Raw genomic sequence first — 17,849 nt, forward strand, 5'->3', positions numbered from 1 at the left:
GGAGGTGACAATACTAAAAAGAAGGTATTCATTCTTTACAAACACCGGTCCATCATTAAAACGAATGTGCAGGCGGGGGAGCGGACGGCCTTTCTAGCACTCGGTGGGGTGTATTAATGACTGCATGGGGCATCAAAATAAGGAACAAATGTGAGCATTTTTTTCTCTACAGTATCAGTCAAAAGTTTGGAGACGCCTTTTCACTTCATGTTTTTGTATTTTGTACATTGTAGGTTCATACTGAGATGAAAACCATGAAGGAATACATATAGAATTCAAGGAATTAAGTGTTAAACCAGAATACGTTTTATATTCTTCAAGCCCCCTTTTTGCTTTCCTCACTCTACTGGCATTGGGTGTCAATCAGCTTCGTGAGGTCGTCACCTAGAATGGGTTTCAATTACCAGGCATTCCTTATCAGGAGTTAATTTGCAGAGTTTCCTGCCTCATTCACATGGACGTGACCGTATCTCGGTCAGGGAATATGCAGCGGATTCACAGACCAAAAAACACCATCAGATTTCAGTTTTTTTGTGGTAAAAAACATCAAAGAGCCCATTGTTTTAATGTGTGAATACGCAGGTTTCGTGCGCATCAGCGCTGGCCCATTCACCTTTATGGCCTATTCCGGTGGGTAATACATACCAAAATAGGATATACTGTGTTTTTTTCAGGCAACCAAAAACCAGATGTGAATGAAGCCATTGACATTAATGGGTGCTATTCACTGCGTATTATGCGGTGTACTTCCACCTCGGTGTGTCTGAGCCCATCAGCCGTGTTGTGCAGATGGAGGGTCGGTATATAGGCCCATACAGGGTTTAGCCTTATTCAACTAATTATGGCAAACACCACTCAACTAACGGCAGTCCATCGTTACCTAAAGTCAATCATTACACCAGTGGAAATCTGCATCTTGGTCTGAGGACTCGAAATGTGATATTTTTGGATCCGGCAGCCATGTCTTTGTGAGACGCAGAAAAGGTGAGTAAATGGTTTCTACTAGAGATGAGCGAGCGTACTCGTTAAGGACAGATACTCGAGCGAGTATCGTCCTTTTCGAGTACCAGCCTGCTCACCCGCAAAGATTCGGGTGCCGGCGGGGGTGAGTGCTGCATTGCGGGAGTGAGCAGGAGGGAGCAGGTGGGAGGGGGGGAGAGATCTACTCCCCCCCCCCCCGCTCCACCCCGCCGGTACCCAAATCTTTTCGAGTACCTGCCTGCTCGCAAAAGACGATACTCGCTTGAATATCCATCCTTAAGGAGTACGCTTGCTCATCTCTAGTTTCTACATGTGGACACAAAGCTCTGGGCCGGCACAGCTGATAGCCATGGGGATAATCCCGACTGCACATTAACACCAATAAAACAAAAATCAAAGCCGGCTTCACACGGACGTATGCGCTATTGTGCACGCCCCTAGCGTAGTTTTTTTGTGTGCGGGCGTATTTTAGTGTACTTTTTCGGTCCACAGGTCATGATTTTTTGCGCACGGGACACAAACACATGCCGACTGAAATGGCTAATTTGTATAATGAGTTCCAGATGTGTTCTTGTATCTCCTTGCGTATTGCGCACGTATTTGTTCCCCCCCCCCATTGACTTCTACTGGGAACTTATTTTCTATGGGGACCTTATTTTTTGCGCAAATACGTAGAAAAATAGAACATGCTCTATCTTTTTTTGTCCGACTGAAATGCGTGCGCCAAAATACGGAAATAAGAAAAAAAACTATTGACATCAAGTTTAACACACACAAATATGGACACGTGAAGCCGGCCTCACTGTTTAACAAATGTATAGTTTGATCGTTGCTGCCACCAACATGTATGTAAATACAACAGTTAGGCCCACTGCACATGGCAGAGCCAGATTCCGCATGTGGCATCCCGCCCTGCCAGCAGCGGCGCCCGCACGCAGCTGATGACTTTCATTTTCCTCTGTACTGCGGATGGTCCGCATGGCAAGCGGCCGGACATGCGCAGTACAGATTTTCTTTTTTGACAGTCCTGCATTTCCCATGCCATCGTCTAGCAATGACGCAGAATCCACGACCTTTCCGCAATGTGATTGTGTGGCGCAGAGTGTTATCGCAGCATAATACAGTCCTAAGCTCTTGCTCATGACCTGAAGGTTGCATGGGTCAGGAGCCACCTCAAGGTTGACTCAGCCTTCCATCCTTCTGAGGTCGGTAAAATGAGCATCCAGCTTGCTGGGGAGGAAGGGAGGAATACATAAATACGGCATAAGTTGGCGCTATAAAATTTCCAAAAATTGAATGCAATTAACAGCAACAATGCATGTACCTGTACCTGGAATGCATCTGCATACCTCACATCTGCCCCATGTTTGGAAGGCGGGACAACTGCATGGTCTGGGAGTAGAGCGAGCGGAGCACATGGAAAATGGAATACAAGCCGCACACGTGTCAAAACGAATGCGAGTAGTCGTATACTATTAGTCGGTACACAAGAGCTCAGCTAACACCCCTGATAAAGCCATTACTGCGATACACGCGGGGTACATGGCCCCCTTTGGAAACACAGATGTGCCTTGTGGATGCATTATTATAGCAAAATAGGGGATATATGCCGGGAAGAGGTAGTAAAGCCCCCAAAAGGGGATCTCTAACCATCCATCTGTACATGGTCCTATTAGTGCACCATTCAGCTTGATTAGCACTTTACAACAAAGATTGTCTACTTTTGTACATTTAATGTTAGTGCACAGTGGTTGCTATTTCGTATTTAAACATTTTTAACTAATTTTGGATTATTGCTATTTATTGGTTAGCATCCTGAAGTGTTATACGGGGGCTTTTCTTGTAGGCCACTTTAGAAAAAAATGTTTGGAGCATACATGTTATAAAGATTGTCATTTTTGCTAATGCTCACTCTGTTTTTTGTGTTTTTTTCTACATGTACAGTTCCCACTGTGAAGCATGGAGGAGGAGGTATGATAGTATGGGGGTGTTTTAGTAACAACGATGTTGGCGATTCATTCAAAGCGCAGGGCATTCTCAGCCAGCATGGCAACCATGGCATCCTGGCAACATGCCACCCATCTGATTTGCACTTAGTAGGACCATCAGTTTTTTATTAATAGGCCAATGAGCCCAAATACACCTCCAGGATATGCAAGGGCTATCTGACCGAGTAGGAGAGTGATGGAGTTCTGTGTCAGATGGCCTTGATACCAACCTAGACTCAACTCGGGTGCGTTGGGATGAATTGGACCACAAAGTGAAGGAAAAGCTCCCAACTCGTACTCCGTGTCTCTGGGAAGTTCTTCCAGACTGTTGGAAAACTATTCCAGTTGGCTGCCTCATGAATATGCAAGAGTGTGCGAAGCTGTCATCAAGCAGAAGGGGGCTAGTTTAAAGAACCTAAAAAATAAAGCATATTGTGGTTTAACACTTTTCTGTTTACTTCTTAATTCCATATGTGTTCCTTCATAATTCGTATGTCTTCAATACTGATCTGCAAAGCAGAAAATAAGACGAAAAAAAATGGAACAAAGTAGTGTGTCCAAACTTTTGACTGGTACTGTATCTCCATTGCTCCTCTGTTGGCTTCTGGCTTCAAAAAGTACCAGACAGGCAGCATTGGTCTCCATGAGTAGTGCCAAAAATTGTGCTATCACAAAAGGTTACCAGTCCTGCTATCATATGCAAAATGACTGTCCCGTCAGACAGGCGCTCTAATGCCGGGATGAAACCTGTCCCAGGACTGGAGGAGGGGGTGATATTAGCTGTTGCTACTTTCTTCCATGCATCTGCCAATTCCCGCTCCATATTTGGTCTTTGAACATGGCAGCACCATTCCTGTCACTACCAGGTGTATCAGTAGTCTAAGGCACTACACGCTGCTTCCTGATTGGCTGGCGCAGCCTCTTAGATTATCAAGTACCACCGATGTACAGAGTACTAGTTAGAGAACCTGTGCGGCTATGTAAGAAGACTTAAGAGAGGCCAGAAGAGAGCTGCCAAGGGAGAGTGGCAGGTACTAGTCCTCCCCCCAATCTGGTCATGGGCCCAATTGCGTCCTGGGACTGGAGGGGGACTTTAAATTCACAATGAAGGATATAATATCAGAAGGTTGGCACGTCTTGCTGATTAGTGCGCCCAAGTGCATTCCGCAGACGACCATTAACAACCTTACTGATAGCATACTGTGTAAGTGCAAGTATTTCTGCACATGGCACTTTTACTCAATACTGAATGAAAACAAGATGTTTTTAGTATTTAGTTTCCTTTCTTTATCATTTGCATATTATTAACACGTCTATCATCCCTGTGATTTACATAATTTCACAACTTTTCCTTCTTGTTGTTGAAGTTTCAGTATTGAGTCTGTACATTAGATGTACTGCAGGCAAGAAGTGTTGTTTATAAGCCACAGATTTTTTTCCTTCCTTTTGCTACCATCTGCAAATGTTCATTTTCTTTCTCCATGCTTGCTGAGTGGGTGGACTCTTTGTGGTGCGCTCTAAGGGTAGGTTCACATGGCAAATTTTGGAGAGGATTGTGGCATCAATTCCACACCAAAATCAAAACCAAATCTGCATCCCATTCATTTGAATGCAAATAAGGAAGATGGAAGAATACCTCTGCAGCGCCACCCATTGGATGGCAGCATTCCATACATAGACAGCTGTTTCAGGGGGTTTGCCCCTCTTCAGTATGCAGTAGGTTTCTGGCTTGGCTAGTGAGAGGCTGATGATGTGGGTCAGGAAAGGTATAATTTCTCCGTAAGGAGAGCATCTAGAAGGTGTGTGGAGACACATGAGGTAAGTGAGGAGACTTATAAGGCCATACATGCTCCTCCGGGAAATATATGCAAGTAAGAAAGATGGAACAATACCTCTGCAGCGCCGTCTATTGGATGGCAGCATTCCTGCAAATCAATGTCCGACCCTTTATATAAGTCTTTACAACAAGGATTGGGAATTGTTCATCACGGCACAAATATTTCCACCATGGATTTGAAATCCATGTCACTTTTCAATGGGGATCCACACTGTGGACTTCCGCGAGCCGACTTTGCCCATTCACAAGGGCTAGATCCCTGTGTGGATCTGCAGCATGGCAGCAATATGCAGCTTAGAGTTCGAATTCACACTGATAAACCTGCATCAGACTCCTCCTTGTGTAAATACCCTCAGTGGATGTTCACACGGCGCATTTGAAGGGGCAAAAAAAAAAAAAAATACACGTCAAAGTACTTCCTTGTGAACAATCGAATTTTAGGCATCCAAGCCAGGAGACGCGTATCTTGACGCATATTTTGAATTTCCATTCATTGTAAAGTTAGTGACGTCACTTCTTTTTCACACGACACGTTTTAAATACGCTTCAGGAAATAACACTTCGTCAAGACAGGGACACAGTTTCCATTACAAATCAACGGGACACGTATTGTACGAGTATTCTGGAGCGGATTTTGGCATGCCAAAATACGCAGTGTGAACATACCCCAAGAGATGCAAGGTATTAGTGTATCTTGACGCCACCGGAAGCTAGGGGTATGAGAGAGAGAGAATGCCGCACATAGCCACAGGTGCAAGCGGATTCCCCGCTGCCGGACACCCGCTCTCTGTTTCACCGAGGGTCCTCGGCAGCAGGGTCTACACAGCCACGTTAAGCTGCTTCTCCGGCGGCGGACCACGCAATCTTTTTATGTCCACACTCTGCACGGTGCGCATCACGGAGGACACAGCAGCAGTGGAATGACAGTAAGAGCCACCGACCGCACACTACAGGAGAAGGACAGCATGGGGGCCACATTGGTGCCAGGACAGTGCCTCACACACACTGGGTGCGGAGTACAGGAGGACGACGACGACAACCTGGAGGGCCAGTGCATCGGGGGACGTTGATTGCCTGCCGGCCGGTGCGCGCTCCTGCAGGACAGCAGAGGTCCAGCAGCAAGGGGGAACCATGGCGATCAGCAGCAGTGGCGGGGACAAGGGGGATAAAGCGGCAGCAGTGCCGACAGTACGAGCGGGCAGGACAAGTGTTGGCCGGGAGAAGAGGGGAGAATGACTCAGCTTCCAGGACCTGCAGTGGAGCCATCTGTGCAGCCAATTAGGTACTGGGGGCGTCACCGGGCTGTCAGTGCTCTGTCCAGCACTACTTCCTAGTGGCGTCAAAGTACACTAATTCCAAGCTGCAATATCTGCTCTGAGCTATTCACTATAGAGGTGTATCCCTCCCCATGCCGCTTACTCTCCCACATACTGAATCTGCGTCTCCTTTCTGTCCCCTCTTACTGCATTCAGCTTACAGAATGACAGTGGACAGATATTATGGAGACTGAGGAGCTTTGTGAAGACTTGCAGAGGCGAACTACAGGTTGCTGAAAGATGACGAAGATTTGACTTTCTCCTAATAAGATATTTGCCAAATTTACAAACTTTCAGCTGTTTGCAAAAAATCACTCAAACAAGAACAATTTAAAAGGTGCGGTCCAATTGTAAACTATTGATGGCCTATCCTTAGGATAGGTGATCAATAGTAAATTGGCAGGAGTCTGTTGCTGAGGACCCCCGCCGTCCTGAGCAACAGACTCCAACCAATTTACTATTGATCAGCTGTTTTCCAGGCCAGCACACTCATGTACTGAGCTAATTTCTGCAAGAAGCAGGCAGCCCTGTTCTTACTGTACTGGCCATGTTTACAGGTTTCTTTGCCTGCAATACCAAACCTGGCCTGTGTAGTAAGAACAGAGCTGTCTACTTCCTGCAGAAATCGGTTCAGTGCACAAGAACACTGACCTGGTGAACAGCCGATTGTGGGCATAACAGGTGACAGACCTCCGCCAATCTATTATTGACGACCTATCCTGAAGATAGGCCATCCATACTCCATACTGTTTTTTGCAAACAGTTGAAAGGTTGTAAATTTGGCGAATAAACTATGAGAGTTGCAGAACTTTAATTGCAATCCAAAGTTTGATATGTTCACATGCCCTACTAATCCTAATGATCGGTGTAAACTACACTACATGCACAGACTGACATTTGGACACAGCTTTGCAAAGGGGAAAAAAAACTTATATTAAAAAAAAATGTATAAAATATTAACTTTTAGGGCTTTTACCCACTAGCATTTTTTTCCCAGCATTTTTGTTTTGAAAATGTCAACAGGACTTTCTAATGTTAAAAACGCAACACACAAAAAACAAGTTTGCGTTTTTGCGCGTTGCGCTTTTAATAGAGGTGAGCGAGCACCAAAATGCTCGGGGGCTCGTTGCTCGAGTCCAGCTTTTCATAATGCTCGATAGTATTTTTCAAGGGGACCGATGCTCCGCATGGGGGAGGTTGTGTGAAACACCTGAAAACATCAGAAAGTCATGGAAACACCACAGAAATGGATAGGGAACGGCAGGGGCAGCATGCATGGGTGCATCTGAGGCTCCCAGGTCCCACTATTAAGCCAAATTGGGGGCAAGAGCCTGGCAGTCACCCCCCTAACAATTTACTTGGGACAGACCATGAGCAGCAAGGCACACGCTCTGGCACATTTTAGCTAAGCACCACACTATGCGCAACCAAGGACAATCACCACCTGCGGGTGACACCGCTGCCTCTTCTCCTGGGTTACATGCTGGCATTGCTGTCCAAACCCCCCCCCCCCCCCCCGCACGACCCTGCGTCTACAGCGCACACATTTTCCCTGCGCAGAGTTCAGCTCGCCTTATGCAACACGCTCGCTTCATAGCCACACCACCCTCATGTCGATTTATAGGTGCGTACTGAATGAGGAGGAACCGGAGGCACACACTGCAAAGGGTTGGCAGGGCCAGGAAGCGACCCTCTCTGAAAGTGTGGGCGATAGCCCACAATGCAGTTGAGAATTGATGATAAATTAACGTACAATCATCATTCCAATCCTGTGCCACCTCCGTCGCAAAATTGTCAGGAGCTGCAAACGTGGGCATAAAGGGGACTCAGGTGCCAGCACATCTACACATCTCCACAATGCAGCAGCACATACTAATACCAAAGATTGGTTTGAAGCAGGTGGTGTTGCAAAAGTAGCCACCACATGTATACAGTGACCCTGTGAAAGTCTCATGAAATCACTAACGCTTCCTGTGAATGCTCCAATCCTGTATCTCGGATAACTGTGGTAAAACAAGAGCTAATACATGCCGACCAGCGCTGACCCCCAGGGGTGCGTGCGTTTATCAGACCCAAACCAAACCGGCTGTTTACCACTCAGGGTATTTAATGTCCGCTGTAATCTAAAATCACGCAGTCTACAATGAGTTCTGTCTTCCTATACAGTGCTGAGCAGAATTCCAATGCCCATGCCACCTCCGTCACTAAATGGTCAGCAGCCACAAAAATGACCATGAAGCGGACTCGGATGCTAGTATTTCTAACCATCTGCACAATTCAACAACCCTTTCTAAAACAAAAGATTTCTTTTAAACAGGAGGTGTCACAAAAGTTGTCACCACAGTTATACAGTGACCCTGTGAAAGTCTCATTAAATCAGTTATGGTTCCTTTGTTCGCTACAAGGATAGCATGAACCATGAAGAAATTTGGGTGGCCAAAGCAGGACAAATCATTCTCTGTATATGTCACATAGCTGAACACTGCACAGGGAAACCTTCGTGTACACAGAGTATAGGCGAACCCCTGAAACATTTGTGTACCAAGAGTATAGGCGACCCCCCTGAAACATTTGTGTACCAAGAGCATAGGCGACTCCCTGAAACATTTGTGTACCAAGAGCATAGGCGACCCCCAGAAACATTTGTGTACCAAGAATATAGGCGAACCCCTGAACCATTTGTTGACCAAGAGTATAGGCAAACCCCTGAACCATTTGTTGACCAAGAGTATAGGCAAACCCCTGAAACATTAATGTACCAAGAGTATAGGCGAACCCCTGAAACATTTGTGTACCAAGGGTATTTGTGTACCAAGACGCTAGCGGCAGGGCAGGCCAGCACCTCCAAAGCATACAGCACAAGTTCGTGCGACATGTCCAACATGAAGCAGAGGGATCACAGAGGACGGTGGTACGGTCGGCTATGTACTCCCTCACCCTCTTTTTACATTGTTCCCTCCTACTCAGCCTAGACTGGGGATTGGTGACACAGTGTGGCTGGGGAGCCATAAAACTGGCAAAGGCCTTGGAGAGTGTTCCTCTGCCTGCGCTGGACATGCTGCCTGTTCCCCGCATCTCCCCTGCTAGTTGGCCCACTGAACTACATCCTCTACCGCTAGCGTTGTCAGATGGGAACTTTAGCATCAGCTTTTCCACCAGGGTCTTGTGGTATTGCATCACTCTTGTACTCCTTTCCTCTTCGGGAATGAGAGTGAAAAGGTTCTCTTTATACCATGGGTCGAGAAGGTGTGACCCACAGGCGGTGAATGGCCTTCGTTCCACCTCGTCGGGTGCTTAGCCATCATATGCCTGCGCATGCTGGTGGTGGTCAGGCTGGTAGTGGTGGCTCCCCTGCTGATCTTGGTGCGGCACAGGTTGCGCACCACTGTTCGTCGGTCATCCACGCTCTCAATAAAAACTCTCCAGACCTTTGAATACCTAGCCCTCTGCACGGAGGCTTGCCGCAAGGAGGTGCTGTGGGCAACAGTTGGGGGATTATTTGCTCTGGCCCTGCTTCTCCCTCTGGCCACCCCACTGCCTCTTCCAACCTGTTCTGCTGCTGCACTTGCCTCACCCTCTGAAGCCCTGTCTTCAGTAGGCTTAGCAAGCCAGGTGAGGTCAGTCACCTCATCGTCCACCAGCTCTTCATCTGGCTCCTCAGTCTACTCCTCCCTCAGAATTACTGCACTAACAACCACCTCATTGACAGACAACCGTGTCTCATCAGTATCATCCACAAAAAGCTCAAGAGACTACTTGCAAGTCCCCAGCCTCATCACCAGGACTCTGTGAAAGTTCCAAATTTTGGGCATCGTTCACAACAAACTCCTTAGGTGGCTGATGAACTGTTTTTTCCGACTCAAGGCAGGGACCCGAGAACAGTTCCTGGAAGTATGCCTGTTCAGAACCTCTCCTTTTCCTGGAGTGACCAGACTAGGAAGAAGGAGGAGCAGCCCGAGGATTCAGAGGTGCAGTCCGTTGGCTGGCATGAGTGGACTGCGTGGAAGACTGGGTGTTGGATAAATTACTGGATGTGTTATCCGCTATCCACGTCATCAGCTGATTGCACAGTTGTGCTTGTAATAATGGTCTACCACGCGGACCTGCAAAATGTGAGATGAAGCTGGGGAGCGGAGATACGCGGCGCTCTACTAATCCCTCAGCAGCAGGCACTGTTTCACCCCGCCCAGGACACGGCCGCTGCCCACACCCTCATTTGGACACCCATGTCCTCGACCCTTACCCCTAGTCTTCACTATGTTGGATAAAACACTTGGACTAAATGCTACGCAAAATGCAAGTTATTTTGCATACGCTTATAGGCCAAATTAGACACATTAAAGGAGATGTCCCGCGCCGAAACGGGTTTTTTTTTTTTTAACCCCCCCCCCCCCGTTCGGCGCGAGACAACCCCGATGCAGGGGTTAAAAAAACCACCCGCACAGCGCTTACCTGAATCCCGGCGGTCCGGCGTCTTCATACTCACCTGCTGAAGATGGCCGCCGGGATCCTCTGTCTTCATGGACCGCAGGGCTTCTGTGCGGTCCATTGCCGATTCCAGCCTCCTGATTGGCTGGAATCGGCACGTGACGGGGCGGAGCTACACGGAGCCCCATAGAGAAGAGGAGAAGACCCGGACTGCGCAAGCGCGGCTAATTTGGCCATCGGAGGGCGAAAATTAGTCGGCACCATGGAGACGAGGACGCTAGCAACGGAGCAGGTAAGTATAAACCTTTTTTATAACTTCTGTATGGCTCATAATTAATGCACAATGTACATTACAAAGTGCATTATTATGGCCATGCAGAAGTGTATAGACCCACTTGCTGCCTCGGGACAACCCCTTTAAACAGTGTATACTGTTGTTAGATACCACAGATTCACATCAGCCAGAAACTGGTATATAGAGTACACACTCAGCAGGGCCAAACAAATTTTCTAGTGGGTATATTGTTGTTAGATAGCATAGATTCACAGCATCAACACACGGGTATATAGCGTACGCTTTGAGCCCCCAAAAAACTAAAAAAATGAGTTTTGTTACTTCCTATGTACTCTGTGTACATCCCTGTCAGTACAATGCATAAAACCTCTAACAGTGGGAAGAATACAGCCGGGATGCCTGAAAAAAAAATTGTGCACACTACTGGTCCCAGCCAGCCGAAATGCTGATGCACACAATTAGAGGAGTAGTAGTCCTAAAAAGAACTGTTGGGTTCTGGTAGTAAGGATCCCTGCGTAACCGCAACCTAATCCCTACACTAACGCTTTCCCTATTGCAGCAGCTCTATCCCTCAGCTCATGCAGCATGCGTCTGAGGCGAGCCATGGGTGACCAGAGATTTAATACCCGGCGGTCACCTGATCAGCGCAGCCAGTCACTGCTATGTGCACAGGGTTGGCACGTCACAGCAAGAAGTGGTAAAGCATTCCCTGCTCGTTTAGTGGCTAAAAAAATGGCGCTAAACATGGGGGGAGGGGACATAAAATTTTCTTCAGCAGCACGTGGTGCTCGCTTGAGTGACGAGAGCCATCGAGTTTGTTACTACTGGAACGAGCATCAAGCTCGGACGAGTATGCTCGCTCATCTCTAGTTCTTAACATTAGAAAGTCCCATTGACCTCTGGAAAAAAAAAAAACACAGCGAATTCGCAGCGAAAAAAAACAAAAAAACGCTAGTGGGTAAAAGCCCTTATTTAAACCAGATCATTCGCTTCACCATATAGTAACTATCCCACACAGACAGACGGCATCACATGTGTAATTTACTACCAGTCTTCTTAAAGGGGCTTTCTGAACAAATACTATTGGATGATCTATCCACATGATAGGCCACCAACAGTTGATCGCCTGGGATCCTGAGCGGGGGACCCCTCAATGTGCGCCATAACACACCAGGTATACAGTGGAAGCAGATCATTCTCATCCCTGTGTAATGGCTGGCGCAGGTAATTAAAAGCGGAGTGGTCATTATAATAAATGGGAGCTGCACCCGCAATTACCAGCTCTGGCCACTACATAGCGGTCAGAGCTAACTGCTTCCACTCTGTGCCCCTGTGTGTTGTGATGCTGACAGCGGGCACCTATTCCGCTGATCCAGTAGCGGTGGACCCTAGCCAACCAACTATTGATGACTTATCTCAAGGACAGGAGATCAGCATTATTTGCCTAAACCCCCCCTGTAATACACTACATACATACCAGTTTTTCCAGAAAGTAAGACCTAACCTGGTTTTGGGGGGAGACTTGAAATATAAACCCTCTCCTGAAAATAAGCCCTAGCTAAAGGGCTAAAAAAACCATCAATACTCACCTGACCCGCAGTAAAATCATCTTTCTGGTGACGGGGCTTTGAATACCCCACCTCCAACAAAGCAAGTGCTGTCATTGGATCGAGCGCCAGCCAATCAGAGCCGGCGCTCGATCATTCAGTAAATGACATGACTGAATGGCTGTGATTGACTCATCGAGCACCAGAAAGAAGAGGATATCTCAGCGTGGAGGACACTGCAGACTACCGCATCGCCGCTGGAAACCAGCAGCGTGAGGCAGCGGGCCGCCACGGAACAGGTGAGTATAAGCCCCCATGAAAATAAGACAACGTGCCTCTTTTGGGGAAAAAATTAGTATAAGACTGTCCTATTTTTGGGGAAACACGGCATTTACATATATAGCAGTAGCACTAACCTCTAAAAGGTTCTTGTTTTTTTCCTTGTAGTCAATTTACACTGAAATGTTTATGGCTAAAAGTAAACTTCCATTTTTGTGCGATCTGATCCGGCGAGCTGTCAGACCGCATATCACATCACCACATTAATGATCCCGGCCTTCTATTACTTTGCAGCACAGAGTTATAAAATTTTGAATACAGAAAAGCGAATGATAAATATCAATTTATTTTGCAACTTCAAGCGAATGATGGATGTTCTAAAGAGAGGAAACTTTTCATGTTCACTCCGACACCACGAAGGATCAAGGTAAATAAAGTGAACTTTTTATGTATTTATGCTTTTTACTGCACCAAACTGAGAAGTCCTAATACTCTACTGAAGGATGAGCTTCATCTGTGACCGGCACCAACCCGTAATACAGCAATTGTTCGGATAGTTCTTAGGACATACATGCAGAACTCCTCTGCTATGATAACACAATGTTCTGACATCAGACGAGTGATGGAAGTGCGGCCTGCCTTTTTCATTAAAAGAGGTAGCCTCATAAGCACAACCGCCAACCATACGCCCTACTAGAAAATGGACATTGCACAAGGGGTGTCCTGCTCAAGACCTCGGGGGCAAACGACAGGTGCTTCTGTGTCTTACTTTTTAAAATCTGATTAATGGCTTATTCACACGAGCGTATATCGGGCCGGCCATGAAAACGTCAGGCCAATGTACAGTGTGATGCACGTGGTGGCATATACGTCGTCGGGCGGGGGGAGATAGCTCTTCCCTCCCCCTCGCCGGCTCTCTGCAAGGGGAGGAGACAGGACGGGGCAGGAGATAGTGTGCTGAGCTCCAGCCCCTGCTTGCAATGGGTGGGGCGGAATGGGGGTGGAGCTTAACCTCGCCCCTCCAATTTATAAACCCTGTTACCAGCAAGAGATCTTCTGTCAGCGGCTGACGACTGCAAGCAAGCATGCTGTAGCTCCGGAGACCAGCAGGAGGGCACCTGCTAAGTAATAAATTGCTTTTCTTATTCTTTATGCAGTGTAGCAAGGGCTTATTTTCAGGGTTGGGCTTATATTTAAACCCCCCGAAAATCAAAGTAGGGCTTATTTTAGGGGTAGGGCTTATTTTCAGGTAGTACTCACTAAGCGCTATGCATGGAATAGAAGAAGCAACAGCCCTCTATTGGGCTCAGCAATGACGTGATTGCTAGCGTTCCCCTTATGGCAGACCTCTGATTTGGCAGTGGCTGAAATCACCACAAGGGGATGTTTTCCCCTATAAATGTGGCTCCTATGGATGCTGTGCCTATGAATGCCCCAGTTGCAAGACAAAAAAAAAAAAAATGTCTCCCAGAGATCTTATAACAAGTCATGGGGGACAGAGATGTTAATAGTAACAAATAGAAGTTTAAAAAAAACCTATAAAATAAAATATAAATAAGATTAAATCAAAAACTACCGACCACCTGCGCCAAACGAAACAGTCGCCATATAGGCCCTGCGATCTGAGACTATACACATGTGAGCATCCTAAACAAAACGGGGAATTAATTCCTACAGTGGAAAACTGTGAAAAAGGACAAAAGGAATGAGATTGTGGCCGTCCCCCAGAGGTCTTATAGGATGGAATGAGAGACGATTTTACAAAACACATGTACAAAAATTAGTAAAATAAATTACACAATAAAATATATAAAAAAATAAATAAATAAAAAGTTCACCACCCCAGCCAACCCAAACCATCGCTATAGCCACCATGTAGTCCGTAGACCATGACCAAAACACGACCTATTTCTGTACTCTATTTCAGTGTTATTGTATTAATTGTAAAAATAACTAAATTATTTTTATTTTGTTTTACTTTTTGTACGCATCACCCCTAAGAAAACTAAAAAGGTTAAAAAAAAAAAAAAAGGTATTTAAAACCGTCCTGTATGTCAATAAAAATGCAAAAATCCTTGTGGTAGCCCATGAAAGAAAAGGGCCAATTTTACCAGATACATAGAATCACTAAAAAGCGCCCGGTCATTTAGGCCGAAAACACTGCGGTGAGATAGACAAGTGGTAACATTTCCATCATGGTACCAGCAAACAAACTCTAAGGCTGGATTCACACGGGGCGTATTCCCGTCGGAAATCTCGCAGTTTGGCCGCAGCAAAACCGCGAGATTTCCGCCGGGAGAACCGCCGTGGTTTAAGCCGCGGCGGCTTTGAAGCTGCCCGGCCGCTTGCTTTTCCGTTGCGGCCGGCGCTCCATAGAGGAGAGCGCGGCTGCGCCGAAAATATAAAAAAGAGTAAATAGACATGTTGTATATTCTGAAACCGCGGCTGCAGCGGCCGCAGCCGCGGTTTCAGCCGGACTTACCGCAGCGGATTGGCCGTCCCGTGTGGACGAGATTTCTGAGAAATCTCGTCCATATGGCTGGCTAATCCCGAGATTAGCGGACGCGGGCGGATTTGCCACGGCCAAATGCCGCGCGGCAAATCCGCCCTGTGTGAACCCAGCCTAAGGTGAGCAAAGTCTTCAGCCTGATGGTCTGAAACAATGACATGTGAAAAGCAGAAAAGAAGTGGACCATTTCTAGTAAGGCCACAAGTGTAAAGAAACCAGGCAGGCTGTTAAGTAGAAGAGTAGCCAACCTGCTGTAGCAAGTAACTCCCTAACTCCCCCCCCCCCCCCCGACCTTCTGTACCACTACTTATAGAATTACCTAAGCAATCAGATTATACAAATGTCAAAACCCAGTGTTGTCAAAGATGTGAATACCCTCGGGGGCAAAACATTTCATATACATGCCATCAGCAGACGTCAAGGCTGGCCCAGGAATTATTGATGGTCCCAGGCAATCAGAGCCGCACTAATGCTCCATACTGGGATCCCTGCAAACAAGACTGCTCTCTCGGGGACTCATTTCCTTTACTATGTTGTCACTGCTTGGGCTCGTGTCATCAGGCCTTGACTGGGGTTAATTAAGTTCACTTTGGGGTCTTCGGGTTTTCAGCTTATGTTTAGTCCTTCGAGCTGGCATTTGGGACCATGGGCTCTTAACAGTTGGATTACTGTAAGTTTTGCCATCTTTAGTCCTGCAAATGATCCTGCATTAGATGGTGAGTAAAGTCTCCTAGCCAAGACCATCTTGCAGGAAAGTGAAGCTATAAGAAATAAGAGTAGGGTAGTGGTCACGGCTCAATGCCCATGTCAGATCGGGACTGGAGTGACGTTACAGCGTCAGCCCCAGCCTACATGATCCACATGTTGGAGTATGCCAAGTGTCATTTTGGCATTGGTCTCCAACATGATTGTGATTCATGTTTGCCAAGTGGGTTCGGCATTGGGCATAGTTACTTTCTGGCTACATTTCTGAAATGCACCTTTTTGAAAAAAAGTTGCAAAAAAATTCCCACCCGAATCCCACCTGTACTCCCATAAAATGTAAGCCACAAAACTAAACAAAAGCCCCCTGACTTCTCCAATATAAGTTCAGAAAGTCGCGTGCAACATTTGTTAAATTTATCACAAAGTACCTATAAATGAGGGCCAATGACCGAATACATACATACATGTATATATACACACACACACACTTCTTAGGGCCAGAAATATTTGGACAGTAACACAATTTTCGCGAGTTGGGCTCTGCATGCCACCGCATTGGATTTGAAATGAAGCCTCTACAACAGAATTCAAGTGCAGATTGTAACGTTTAATTTAAAGGGTTGAACAAAAATATCTGATAGAAAATGTAGGAATTGTACACATTTCTTTACAAACACTCCACATTTTAGGAGCTCAAAAGTAATTGGACAAATAAACATAACCCAAACAAAATATTTTTTGGTTCAATATTTTGTTGCAAATCCTTTGGAGGCAATCACTGCCTTAAGTCTGGAACCCATGGACATCACCAAACGCTGGGTTTCCTCCTTCTTAATGCTTTGCCAGGCCTTTACAGCCGCAGCCTTCAGGTCTTGCTTGTTTGTGGGTCTTTCCGTCTGAAGTCTGGATTTGAGCAAGTGAAATGCATGCTCAATTGGGTTAAGATCTGGTGATTGACTTGGCCATTGCAGAATGTTCCACTTTTTTGCACTCATGAACTCCTGGGTAGCTTTGGCTGTATGCTTGGGGTCATTGTCCATCTGTACTGTGAAGCGCCGTCCGATCAACTTTGCAGCATTTGGCTGAATCTGGGCTGAAAGTATATCCCGGTACACTTCAGAATTCATCCGGCTACTCTTGTCTGCTGTTATGTCATCAATAAACACAAGTGACCCAGTGCCATTGAAAGCCATGCATGCCCATGCCATCACGTTGCCTCCACCATGTTTTACAGAGGACGTGGTGTGCCTTGGATCATGTGCCGTTCCCTTTCTTCTCCAAACTTTTTTCTTCCCATCATTCTGGTACAGGTTGATCTTTGTCTCATCTGTCCATAGAATACTTTTCCAGAACTGGGCTGGCTTCTTGAGGTGTTTTTCGGCAAATTTAACTCTGGCCTGTCTATTTTTGGAATTGATGAATGGTTTGCATCTAAATGTGAACCCTTTGTATTTACTTCAGTTGATGTTGTGAACGGGTTCTTCTTCACCAAAGAAAGTATGCGGCGATCATCCACCACCGTTGTCTTCCGTGGACGCCCAGGCCTTTTTGAGTTCCCAAGCTCACCAGTGAATTCCTTTTTTCTCAGAATGTACCCGACTGTTGATTTTGCTACTCCAAGCATGTCTGCTATCTCTCTGATGGATTTTTTTCTTTTTTTTCAGCCTCAGGATGTTCTGCTTCACCTCAATTGAGAGTTCCTTTGACCGCATGTTGTCTGGTCATAGCAAGAGCTTCCAAATGCAAACCCACACACCTGGAATCAACCCCAGACCTTTTAACTACTTAATTGATTACAGGTTAACGAGGGAGACGCCTTCTGAGTTAATTGCAGCCCTTAGAGTCCATTGTCCAATTACTTTCGGTCCCTTGAAAAAGAGGAGGCTATGCATTACAGAAGTATGATTCCTAAACCCTTTCTCCGATTTGGATGTGGAAACTCTCATATTGCAGCTGGGAGTGTG

The 17,849-nt window shown here is 46.4% G+C and overlaps 1 protein-coding gene and 1 long non-coding RNA gene across 3 annotated transcripts in view; one reads left to right on the top strand and one right to left on the bottom strand.

The window, feature by feature from the left end:
• The window catches only part of LOC136612574 (uncharacterized), a 65,142-nt gene extending 61,792 nt beyond the window's left edge, over nt 1-3,350 (top strand). Inside the window, exon 3 of the long non-coding RNA XR_010790402.1 lies at nt 2,926-3,350. This is a non-coding gene — a long non-coding RNA (uncharacterized lncRNA). The remainder of the gene's footprint in view (nt 1-2,925) is intronic.
• The window catches only part of LOC136612573 (tetraspanin-15-like), a 152,241-nt gene that overhangs the window by 75,806 nt on the left and 58,586 nt on the right, over nt 1-17,849 (bottom strand). The window lies entirely within an intron of this gene.

Source organism: Eleutherodactylus coqui, chromosome 2 (assembly GCF_035609145.1).
Source record: "Eleutherodactylus coqui strain aEleCoq1 chromosome 2, aEleCoq1.hap1, whole genome shotgun sequence".
In the NCBI taxonomy this organism is placed as follows: domain Eukaryota; kingdom Metazoa; phylum Chordata; class Amphibia; order Anura; family Eleutherodactylidae; genus Eleutherodactylus; species Eleutherodactylus coqui.